Consider the following 12,293-nt stretch of genomic DNA (forward strand, 5'->3'; position numbering starts at 1 on the left):
TACCTCAAGAGGCGCAAGTTGAAGGTTTTGCCATGGCCCTCACGGTCCCCCGACCTAAACATCATCGAAAATCTGCGGATAGACCTCAAAAGAGCAGTGCATGCAAGACGGCCCAAGAATCTCACAGAACTAAAAGCCTTTTGCAAGGAAGAATGGGGAAAAATCCCCCAAACAAGAGTTGAAAAACTCTTAGCTGGCTACAAAAAGTGTTTACAAGCTGTGATACTTGCCAAAGGGGGTGTTACTAAGTACTGACCATGCAGGGTGCCCAAACCTTTGCTTCGGGCCCTTTCCCATTTTTGTTATTTTGAAACTGTAAAAGATGGAAATAAAAAAGTAACCTTGCTTAAAACATTAAGGAAATGTGTCATCTTTAACTTTATGCCTTTTGGAAATCAGGTCATCTTTTACTCGCTTAGCTATTCACAGTAACAGAAATTTTGACCAGGGGTGCCCAAACTTTTGCATGCCACTGTATTTGAATGGGTTCCATGGTGTTTCTTTGTTTTGTGGCTGTTTGTGGAAAGACAGATCTCAGGGTTGTACTATATACTGCATACATACTTTGATAATAAAGGTACTTTGAATGTTTGAATCTTTAAATCTCTTTCAAGACGTTCTTTGCAAATGTATAGTCCACAATGGATGACTCTCTCATCCGTACTGCAGCCATCTCAAGGATCCATTAGGTCCTCTCCTTCAGGATGTTCCATACTGCCCACTGCTTACTGGAATTGTTTCACAATAAACCCCAGAGAATTGGCAGTGGAGCAAAATCCAACTGAGTAGAATATTGAAGAACAACACTACTCAGCACGTAGTAACAGTGAATTCTCCTGACGGTGGCCATTAGGATGAGAGTATGCTTACTCTTCCCCCAGTCTTTGGCACTTGTGCATTGCAACCCATTAGGTGTGCTCCATCATGAAGCTCCAGGTGAATTGGAAAGTGGCTCAGATGGCTCCACTCCATTGGAGCAAGATGAGAGCCAAATATGACAACACTGAGAACCTCACACCTGATGATACACTTTTGCTCCCCATCGAGAGGAAGCACCCCTCCTATCTGAACCAGTTTTGGTTTGACTTTGCTCCTCTGCTCCGGCCAATTCTTGCCGAGAGCCCTGTCTTCTCTCAATCAGCATGGCATCGCTTTTCCTGCAGATGACTCACACATGGTGCTACGTAATCTGCAAACCACCTGTGGATCTAAGCAGAAGACAATGATATCTTCTGTGTACAGAGAAGCTTTGATGTGCATGGCCTCACTGGTTGGCATCATACTACCCCCAACCTGCTCCACCCAATTTATGCTCCATTCCTTTCCTGGTTCCTGGTACCTGGCACCTATTACCTACCAGCTTTTGCCTTACTCCTCCCTCTCTGTTTCCTCACCTGGCTCCATCTGCTCATCATCCCTCCCTTATCTGGCTCCACCCATCACCTATGATCATCTTGTCTCAACCCATCCACTTTCATACACTGACTCTCTTCCCTCTACACTTTCACCACCTGCTTAGAACATAGCTTCACCAAGCATTGCTTTAAATTTTCAAGTTGATTTCTCCTATCTGGCATTGATTTAACAGAAATTCCTTTACACTAAACATCAGTAAAACTAAAGCTAACAACATCATCAAGGACTCCTCTCCCCCCCACCCCGCCGCTTCCACCATCCAGGCTATGCTCTCTTCTTGCTTCTGCAATTGGGAAGGAGGTCCCACACCACCAGGTTCAGGAACAACTATTACCTTTCAACTGTCCGGTTCTTGAACCAGTGTGGATAACTTCACTTCACTCACCTCAGCACTGAACTGATTCCGCTGCCTATGGGCGAAATTTCAAGGACTCTACAGCTCATGTTCTCGATATTATTGATTTATTATTATTTTTTATTTGCAGTTTTTCTTTTTTTGCACGTTGGTTGCTTGTAAGTCTTTGCTTGTGTGTAGTTTTTCAATGACTCTATTATATTTCTTTGCTCTGCTGTAAATGCCTGGTGAGCACTTTGATGCACAGCTTAAGACCTACCTCCACCACCCTTTCAGACAGTGTTTCCCAGAGCCCTACTTCCTTCTGTATGCAATATATCTCTTCATCTCTCTCTTAAGTAGGTCAGTCTCTACCTACTTTTTTTTTCTTGACTCCTCAGTGAAGAGAAGTAATTCCTTTCTATTCATTCTTAGCTCCTTCCTACTTACTCCATCTTGTTCATCATAATTTTATACTTGATTGTCCCCTGTAAGCCTACTCTGTTGCAAAGAAGACAACACAGTTTTTTCCAATCTTTTATTATAGCTGAACACTTTCAGTCCTGGCAACCACCCTGATTAGCCCTACCATTATTGAAACAACTGCATCCCTCTCCATAATATTGAAATGCTGGATTTTTCAATTTCACATAGCCTTTACATCTTGTCCTGGAAAAGGACCACAACCTTGCCGTGGTTTGGAGGCTTGCGTGCCTCAATGCCTCAGAACTATTTTGGCTGGAGCCAGGACTTTAAACTTTGGCTCTTGGTAGGGTCACCCAAACCAAACAGGTCAATGGGTAGAGGCCAGACTAAGAGTGATCCACCAGTTCTCCAGGTTTGGAAGTTCAGCTCAGGGCTAACAACAACAACTGGTAAAATAAAGCTATTATGGAAACAGCAATGAAGATTCCTTCTACATCTGAGTGGCCAAGGACAGACAGAGAATGGAGGACCTTCATTGCTGCCCTAAATACCAGCAACATATTGAGCAGTAAGTTATGTCTTGTGTTGCCCTCTTTCTCTCCTTCTGATCTCCCTCCAGACCCCAATTTATTCCCTTTGAGCTCATTGTATCCTGGCCTTACACTCTTCCTAAAGTCTAGTCACTGCACCACTAGTTTCCTACCAAGACCCTAGGGTTCTGAAATTCTCCCCTGAAACCTCTCTGACTCTCCTTCATAATTTAAAACATTCCTGAACGCAGATGAAGCATTTGGTTATCCCCTAATAAGACATTATATTGCTTAATGTCAAACTTTTACTTGATATCACGTTTGTGAAGAGTTTTGTGCTTTGATAAATGTGCTATCTGAACACTGTTGTTGCGGTTAGTTGCAACAGAGCCACCTACTGGAGAGCCTATGTGCTTGCATCCATTTATAAATTATTTTAGGTTGCTAGGCTTAAACCAATTGCTGAGACTGTTATAGTCAAGAACCCTGATGGGCCTCTGCGGCTTGCATAGAGCATTGGGCTTCTATGTTTCTCAAACACCTGTATTTACCAATTGTTGTCTTAACTAGAGTTGTTAAGCTCTTGTGCTTTCTGTTTAATCGTGTCAGGTTAATTATGACTGGCACGAGGTTTCCTCATTCTATGATTATTTAAAGCGGACCTCCAATTAGTGCTCATCGCAGGGTGCTTGTGTGTGTTTCGAGAATGATTCATTTCGTGGCGCTGCTCAGTCAAGCCTCCAATGTTCAGTTTGAGTTTTGATGAATAAACTCCTGTTTCCGTCTCTACATGGGAGTTTGTCTTTCCTCCGCACCCAGGTTCAGTTGTGTGTCGGCATACACTGTGACAGTTATATGGATGAATCCAGCCAATGGTTAAGAAGGTGTAACTGCTTGAATAACCTGACCCTTCTAAAAACTGAAAGCCAATAACCAACACAGAACAGACTTTTGGGTAGATGACAGTTAAATCCTTTTTATAACTACACTTTAAAGCAAAGGATAACAAATAAATGTTTCTCATATGTGATTTCTGTGGGCAACGCACTGTCATCCTTGTGAACTGGTTAAAATGTAAACAGAATTCCTCATTCTCTGTAAACCAAATGTAAACAATTAAGTGAATGGTATTATCAAGGAAGCCTAAATCTCAGGTGAGGTAAATATGATGATCAAGACTGGAGGAAATTTATGTGCACATATATAAATTACATTGGATATAAGGAACAGGCATAAGATAACAGCTTAATCAATCCATGCCTCCTCCTCCCATGCTTCCTTCTGTCTTTTATCATCTAAATCTCAACCTAACAACATAGCTCTCTGTTCTCTTTTCCCATTCTCACTAGAGTTATCTAAACCATTCACTTCAATTACACCCTGTGATAGTGAGTGCCATATTTCCACAAATCTGTTATTTTCTTTCTGAATTCCCCATATTATATTTTTGGTGACAGTAGAGACTACAGGTGCTGGAATCTGGATCAAGAACCAAACAGCTGGAAGAACTCTATAGGTTCGGGAGAGTCTGTGGAAAGAAATGGACTGTCGATGTTTTGGGTCAAGACCCTTCGTTTGGACTGATTTTTTTTTGTGACTATCACGGAAAGTTTCTCTCCAGCTATGTTATTTACCTGAAGTTGAAACATTCTTACTGCATTCACACTATCCAAACATTTCATCTACAAAACTTCTTTCAGGCCACCCCTCAGCAACTTGTGCTCAAGAGAAAAGCAATCTCTCTCTGTTCATCATTTACACCCTTGTACTTCTGGTATCATCCATAGAATACTTCTCTTCACACTCACCAATGCTGCTACAAACTCTTTAAAACAAGATGATCAAAGTGAATGCAGCACTAAGTGTGGTCCAAACAATGTCTGATTCAAGTTGAGTAAATCCTGCCTACTTTTCAGATCTATCTTTCTAGAAATAAACTCTTTCACTTTTATGACTATGCCCACTAGGTCACAATTTTAGTGGTTGGTATACTTGTACTCCAAGATCCCTCTGTTTCTCTAGCCTACCTGGATTCGCACCTAAGCTCTGGGATTGCCTCACGTTTATCAAAGGATAACAAATAAATGTTTCTCTGTGATTGGCTATGGGGCAATGAATGTCATCTTTTTAGTCTACTCAAAACATGTAAACAGACTTCCTTCTTCTCTGCAAGCCAAATGTAAAAAAAAAACAAGATGAATGGGAATTCTGCACTTCCTTTGCTTATTCTGAAAGATTTTTAAGAATTCTGTGAGCATGTGCCTTTCCTTCAGGTGCTCCATTTTCCACCCACGTCCCAAAGACAAAGTTTGGTAGGTTAACTGACTTCTGTAAGGTGTCCTCGTGTGTAGGTGAGTGGTAGAATCTGGAGGTAGTTGATGAGAATATGGGGAAAAAATTAAAAATATGATTAATGTAGGATTACTGTAAACAGGTGGTTGATAGTCAATGTATACTTAGTGGGCATAAGGACTTGCTTCTGTGCTCTGTCTCTCTATGTCTATATGAAGAAACTTAAATGAGATTCATCAAGTAAGATCTTTTCAGCAACCATGCTGCCATTTCATTATTATAATTTTCTTTAAGTTTTCTCTTATACTCTGCTTTAAAATGTTCCACTGAGAGTTTCTGTGTTCTTGGAGAATGTCCCTTCCATTGCTAGGTCTTAGTGGGTTGGGTCCCTGAACAATTGTAGCATAGATAGACTTTATAGTGCTGAGAAACCTGTGCATACTGTAGATGAATTGTTGAGCCTTATCAGCTCTCTCCATCCACCTCCTTTCCTTCAGGTCTCATTTCCTTCATGGGTCATAGGGCTGATTCTTTTCTCTTGAGGAGAGTGAAGCTTTTATTTCACATTTGAGGTTAACTAACTACTTCATCTCCTTGCCCTTCTCATTAAACCAGTCCTGGTTGTTTTTTAGAGAAGGGTTTCATTTAGCAGAGCTGATCCCACTTGCTACTAGATCAGCATCTTGCCACTGGGTGGCCCGTGCAGTAGCTGGTGTGCAATAACTAATCCACATTAAACAAATCCACCCATTGGACAACTCACACTCCAAAATATGAAGTTCTTGGCGGACTCACTCAACCATGGTGTGGTGACTCTTGGCTATGTTCTGAAAGATTAGTTTTCCCTTATCAATCTTTTGCTGGAGGTGTTCATGCAATCAGTTCCCAATTGCAATCATGGTTGCTTTCATCAAGTAGGTCTTACCAGTGAATCTAGAATTACCATGGAAGTTTATTTTTGTTAGAGTTTTTCAGTTGATCATGACAACTCACAGCCATCATGTCTGATGCACGATGGATTCTGTTTTATGGAAATTGAATGATATAGTTGGACTCGATGTTCACATTCCCATTGCAGACATTATGTGTAAACTATAATCAAATGCTGGATATGAGAACAGAATTACATTCCCCTTCAACTTATTGAAGAGTTACTGTAGTATGAGAATGAGGTGTTTTAAGGTGGGCACCTAATGTTTACACAGCATGAGTTCAGAGTCCATTGATGCTATAACATTCTAAGGCCTTTAACACCATCCAGCCCAAGATCTTAAGGCACAAACTAACGGAGATGGGAGTAGACTCTCACATGGTGGATTGGATAGTGGACTACTTGACAGATAGACCTCGGTATGTGCGGTTGGGAGACTGTAGGTCTGACACGGTGGTCAGCAGCACAGGAGCGCCGCAGGGAACCGTACTCTCTCCGGTCCTGTTCACCCTGTACACATCAGACTTCCAATATAACTCGGAGTCCTGCCATGTGCAGAAGTTCGCTGATGACACGGCCATAGTGGGGTGTGTCAGGAATGGACAGGAGGAGGAGTATAGGAAACTGATACAGGACTTTGTGATATGGTGCAACTCAAACTACCTGCGTCTCAATATCACCAAGACCAAGGAGATGGTGGTGGACTTTAGGAGATCTAGGCCTCATATGGAGCCAGTGATCATTAATGGAGAATGTGTGGAGCAGGTTAAGACCTACAAGTATCTGGGAGTACAGTTAGACGAGAAGCTAGACTGGACTGCCAACACAGATGCCTTGTGCAGGAAGGCACAGAGTCGACTGTACTTCCTTAGAAGGTTGGCGTCATTCAATGTCTGTAGTGAGATGCTGAAGATGTTCTATAGGTCAGTTGTGGAGAGCGCCCTCTTCTTTGTGGTGGCGTGTTGGGGAGGAAGCATTAAGAAGAGGGACGCCTCACGTCTTAATAAGCTGGTAAGGAAGGCGGGCTCTGTCGTGGGCAAAGTACTGGAGAGTTTAACATCGGTAGCTGAGCGAAGGGCGCTGAGTAGGCTACGGTCAATTATGGATAACTCTGAACATCCTCTACATAGCACCATCCAGAGACAGAGAAGCAGTTTCAGCGACAGGTTACTATCGATGCAATGCTCCTCAGACAGGATGAAGAGGTCAATACTCCCCAATGCCATTAGGCTTTACAATTCAACCGCCAGGACTTAAGAACTTTTTAAAAGCTATTATTAATGCTTTTTGAGATAGTGATTTAGATGCATATCATATTTTTTACTGAGTTAAGTATTGTATGTAATTAGTTTTGCTACAACAAGTGTATGGGACATTGGAAAAAAAGTTGAATTTCCCCATGGGGATGAATAAAGTATCTATCTATCTATCTATCTATCTATCTATCTATCTAAGGTAAAAGGCAATTTGAGTATGTGAGTCAAATTAGAGTTTTAACACACTACAGCAGAGACACAGGCTGCTCAACCCATCCAGTCTGTGCTGACCCATTTTTCTGCCTAGTCCCACCTACCCATTAGAAATGGAGGAATATCTTTCAGAAGCAGACTTGAAGAAGGTAGTAAGATAGTTTACAATAGCCAGAAAGTCCATGGTCATCCATTCCAATCAGTGGTTTCATCACTGATGCAGTTGTAAGGAACTGATTTAAGTGAGATTTATTTTCCATCAGAGGTTCTCGCACGTCTTGTGCGTGCCAGTAAATCAGTCAGTCAATCTACCCATCATTAGCTGAAGCATCTTAACAGAGCAACAAAGACAAAGGTGGAATTTAACTCTCAATGCTTTGGATAAATTTCTCAAATCCTACATTATTAACAAAGCATTTTGTCACTGCAAAGTAAAAGCAGAGGAGCGACTACAGTGGACTTGGCTGTGTTCAAGGACTCACCTGTGTATCTGGTTGAATACACTATGGTTGTAATGGACTTTATTAAAACAGTTGTGGATAAGTGTGTCCCCACAAAATCATTCAGTGTCTTCCCCAATCAGAAGCCCTGGATGAACCATGAGATCCACAATTTGCTAAGGGCCAGATCAGAGGCATTTAAGTCTGGTGACCAAGAGAGTTATCAGAGGTCCAGGTATAACCTCCAGAAAACCATCTCACAGGAAAAGTGGCAATTCTGGACTAAAGGTGTAACAATCTTAACAGTTATGGCACATGCCCACATCCCCCGATGATCCTATGATTTCAGTCTCTGAAGCCAACATGAGGGTGAACCCACCAAAAATATCCAGCCCAGATGGTGTATCTGGCCAAGTACTGAAGAATGCTAATCAACTGGCTGGAGTGTTCACTGAGATCTTTAACCTCTCGGTTCAGCTGTCTGAGATACCCAACTGCTTCAAAGCAGGCTTCAATTATACCAGTGCTTAAGAATAATGCGGTAACCTGCCTCAATGATCATCACCCAGTAGCACTTACATCCACAGTGAGGAAGTGTTTTGGGAGGTTAGTGTTGAAACATATCAACTCTTGCCAGAGAAACAGCTTGGATCTGCTTCAAGCAACACATGCAAAATGCTGGAAGAACTCAGCAAGCCAGGCAGCATCTATGGAGAACAGCACAGTCGACGTTTTGGGCTGAGACCCTTCGGCAGGACTGGAGAAAAAAAAAAGATGAGGAGTAGGTGTAAAAGGTGGGGGAGGGGGAGAGAGAAACACAAGGTGACAGGTGCAACTGGAAGTGGGAGGGATGAAGTAAAGAGCTGAGAAGTTGATTGGTGAAAGAGATACAGGGCTGGAGAAGGGAGAATCTGATAGGAGAAGACAGAAGGCCATGGAAGAAAGGGAAGCGGGAGAAGCACCAGAGGGAGGTGATGGGCAGGCAAGGAGACAAGGTGAGAGAGGGAAAAGGGGATGGGGCATGGTGAAGAGGGGGGGGGGGGCATTACAGGAAGTTTGAAAAATCAATGTTCATGCCATCAGGTTGGAGGCTACCCAGACGGAATATAAGGTGTTGTTCCTCCAACCTGAGTGTGGCATCATCGCAACAGTAGAGGAGGCCATGGATAGACATATCGGAATGGGAATGAGAAATGGAATTAAAATGGGTGACCACTGGGAGGTCCTGCTTCTTCTGGCGGACAGAGTGTCAGTGCTTGGCGAAGCAGTCTCCCAATCTACCTCGGGTCTCACCGATATACAGGAAGCCACAGCAGGAGAACCGGTCACAGTACAGGATCATAACAGATTCACAGGTGAAGGGTCGCCTCACCTGGAAGGACTGTTTGGGGCCCTGAATGGTAGCGAGGAATGAGGTGTAGGGGCAGGTGTAGCACTTACACTCCAATATGCCTGTAGGAGCAACAGGTCCACAGCAGATGCCATCTCATTGGCTCTTTACTCAACCCTGGAATATCTGGACAGCAAAGATGCATAAATTAGGATGCTCTTTATTGACAACAGCTCAGCATTCAATGCCATTATCCCCTCAAAACTAATCAATAAGCTTCAAGAATTTGGCCTCAATACTTAGTTGTGCAATTGAATCCTGGATTGGCACCAACATCTCCTCCATGATCTCCAGCAGAACAGGTGTACCACAAGGTTGTGTGTTTAGCCCTCTGCACTTTTACTGTGTGGTTAAGCGCAGCTCCAATGCCATATTCAAGTTTGCTGACAACACCACTGTCATTGGCTGAAACGAAGGTGGTGATGAATCAACATATAGGAGGGAGACTGAAAATCTGGCTGAGTGGTGCCACAACAACAACCTTTTACTCAATGTCAGCAAGATTAAGGAGCTGATTATTGACTTCAGGAGAAGGAAACCAAAGTTCCATGAGCCAACCCTCATTGGAGGATCAGAGGTGGAGAGGGTCAGCAACTTTAAATTCTTTGGCGTTATTATTTCGGAGGAGCTGTCCTGAGCCTAGCACATAAGTGCAATTATGGAGAAAGCACAGCAGCACCTCTATTTCCTTAGGAATTTGCAGAGATTTGGCATGACATCTAAAACTTTGACAAACTTTGTGTGGTGGAGAGTATATTGAGTATATTCACAGCCTGGTATGGAAACACCAATACCCTTGAATGGAAAATCCTGCAAAAAGTAGTGGATACAGTCCATCACGGGTAAAGTCCTCCCCACCATTGAGCACATCTACACGAAACACTGTGGCTGGAAAGCATCATCTACCATCAGGGATCTCCACCACCCAGGCCATGCTCTCTTCTCGTTGCTGCCATCTGGACTCACACCATCATGTTCAGGAACAGTTATTCTCCCTGAAACATCAGGTTCTTGAACCAAAGGGGTGACTTTACTCAACTTCACTTGTCCCATCATTGAAATAGAAACATAGAAAATCTACAGCATAATAAACCTTCGGCCCACGATGCTGTGCCAAGCATGTACATACTTTAGAAATTACCTAGGGTTACCCATAGCCCTCTATTTTTCTAAGCTCCACGTATCTATCCAGGAGTCTCTTAAAAGACCCTATCGTATCCACCTCCACCCAATCCATGCACTCACCACTCTCTGTGTGGAAAAAAAACAACTTACCCCTGACATTTCCTCAGTTCCTACTTCCAAGCACTTTAAAACTGTGCCCTCTGTTCCCACAAGCAATGGGCTCACTTTCAAGGACTTCATCTCACTTTCTCAATATTTATTTATTATTATTATTTCTTTCTTTTTCTTTTTGCACAGTTTTTGTCTTTTGCACACTGGTTGAACGCCCAAGTTGGGCGGTCTTTCATTAATTCTGTTAAGGTTATTATTCTATAGATTTATTGAGTATGCACACAGGTATGTCAGGATTGTATATGGTAACATAACATGTACTTTGATAATAAATTTACTTTGAACTTTTGAGTCTTCAAGAGAAATCTGTTCTGGTTAATGCTGCATTTGACCAACAGGTGGTGCATAAGCTACACTAGGATTTAGTAAATGAATGGAAATACTGATATCTGCAGAACTGTACCAATGGTGTCAGAGAAAGTAGAAACAGCTTGAAGCTAGGATAGAAGACCAATAATCCAACGCAGTGGGGTATTGGTGGTGGGGCCTGGCAGATTCACAAAACTTTATTCTTTGAATATTGATGAGTGGAAATGTGGGATTGGCACACATCTGTACAAATAAGAAATATACTTTGTAATTGTGGCAATTGGATCCCAAGAGAAGGATTTTTATATGTGCAAATAAGTTCCAATACTCTTTTTGATGGTGATATATGACATAGGGTCATAGAATTATAGAAAAGTACAGCACAGAAGCAGGCCCTTCAGCCCATTTAGTCTGTGCCAAACCATTTAAACTGCCTACTCCCATCGACATGCACTGGGACCATAGCCCTCCATACCCCTGGCATACATGTACATATCCAAACTTCTCAAATGTTGAAATTGAGCTTGCTTGCACCACTTGCACTGGCAGCTTGTTCCACACTCTCACGGCCCTCTGAGTGAAACGTTTCCCCTCGTGTTCCTCTTATACTTTTCACCTTTCACCCTTAACCCATGACCTCTAGTGGTAGTCCCACCCAACCTCAGTGGAAAAAGCTTGCTTGTATTTACCCCATCTATATTCCTCATAATTTTGTATACCTCTATCAAATCTCCCCTCAACCTTCAGCATTCCAAGGAATAAAGTCCCAACCTATTCATTCTTTCCATATAGCTCAGGTCCTCCAATTCCAGCAACCTCCTTGTAAATTTTCTCTGTACTCTTTCAACCTTATTTACATCTTTCCTGTAGGTCAGTGACCAAAACTGCACACAATACTCCAAATTAGGCCTCACCAATGTCTTATGCAACTTCAATATAACATCACATCTCCCGTACACAATACTTTGATTTATGCAGGCTGATGTGCCAAAAGCTTTCTTTATGACCCTATCTACCTGTGCTGCCACAGGAGGAGTGTTAATGGGAATGTGGGGAGAATAAGGGGCACCATGGTAACGTAGTGGCTAGCATGATGCTATTACAGCTCAGGGAATTCCAGAGTTTGGTGTTTAATTCTGGTGCTGTCTGTAAGGAGTTTGTACATTCTCCCCGTGAACCATGTAAATTTCCTTTGTGTGCTCCAGTTTCCTCCCACAGTCGCAAGACATATCAGTTGGTTGGTCATTGTAAATTGTCCTGTGATAAGGCTAGGGTTAAATAGGTGGGTTGCTGGACAGTCTGGCTCATTGGACCGGAAAGGCCTGTACTGTGATGCATCCCGTGCTGTATACTGCATCCGGTGCTCCCAGTGCGGCCTTTTGTATATTGGTGAGACCCGACGCAGACTGGGAGACAGTTTCGCTGAACGCCTATGCTCTGTCCGCCAGAGAAAGCAGGAT

This window comes from Hemitrygon akajei, chromosome 26, assembly GCF_048418815.1.
Source record: "Hemitrygon akajei chromosome 26, sHemAka1.3, whole genome shotgun sequence".
NCBI lineage: Eukaryota > Metazoa > Chordata > Chondrichthyes > Myliobatiformes > Dasyatidae > Hemitrygon > Hemitrygon akajei.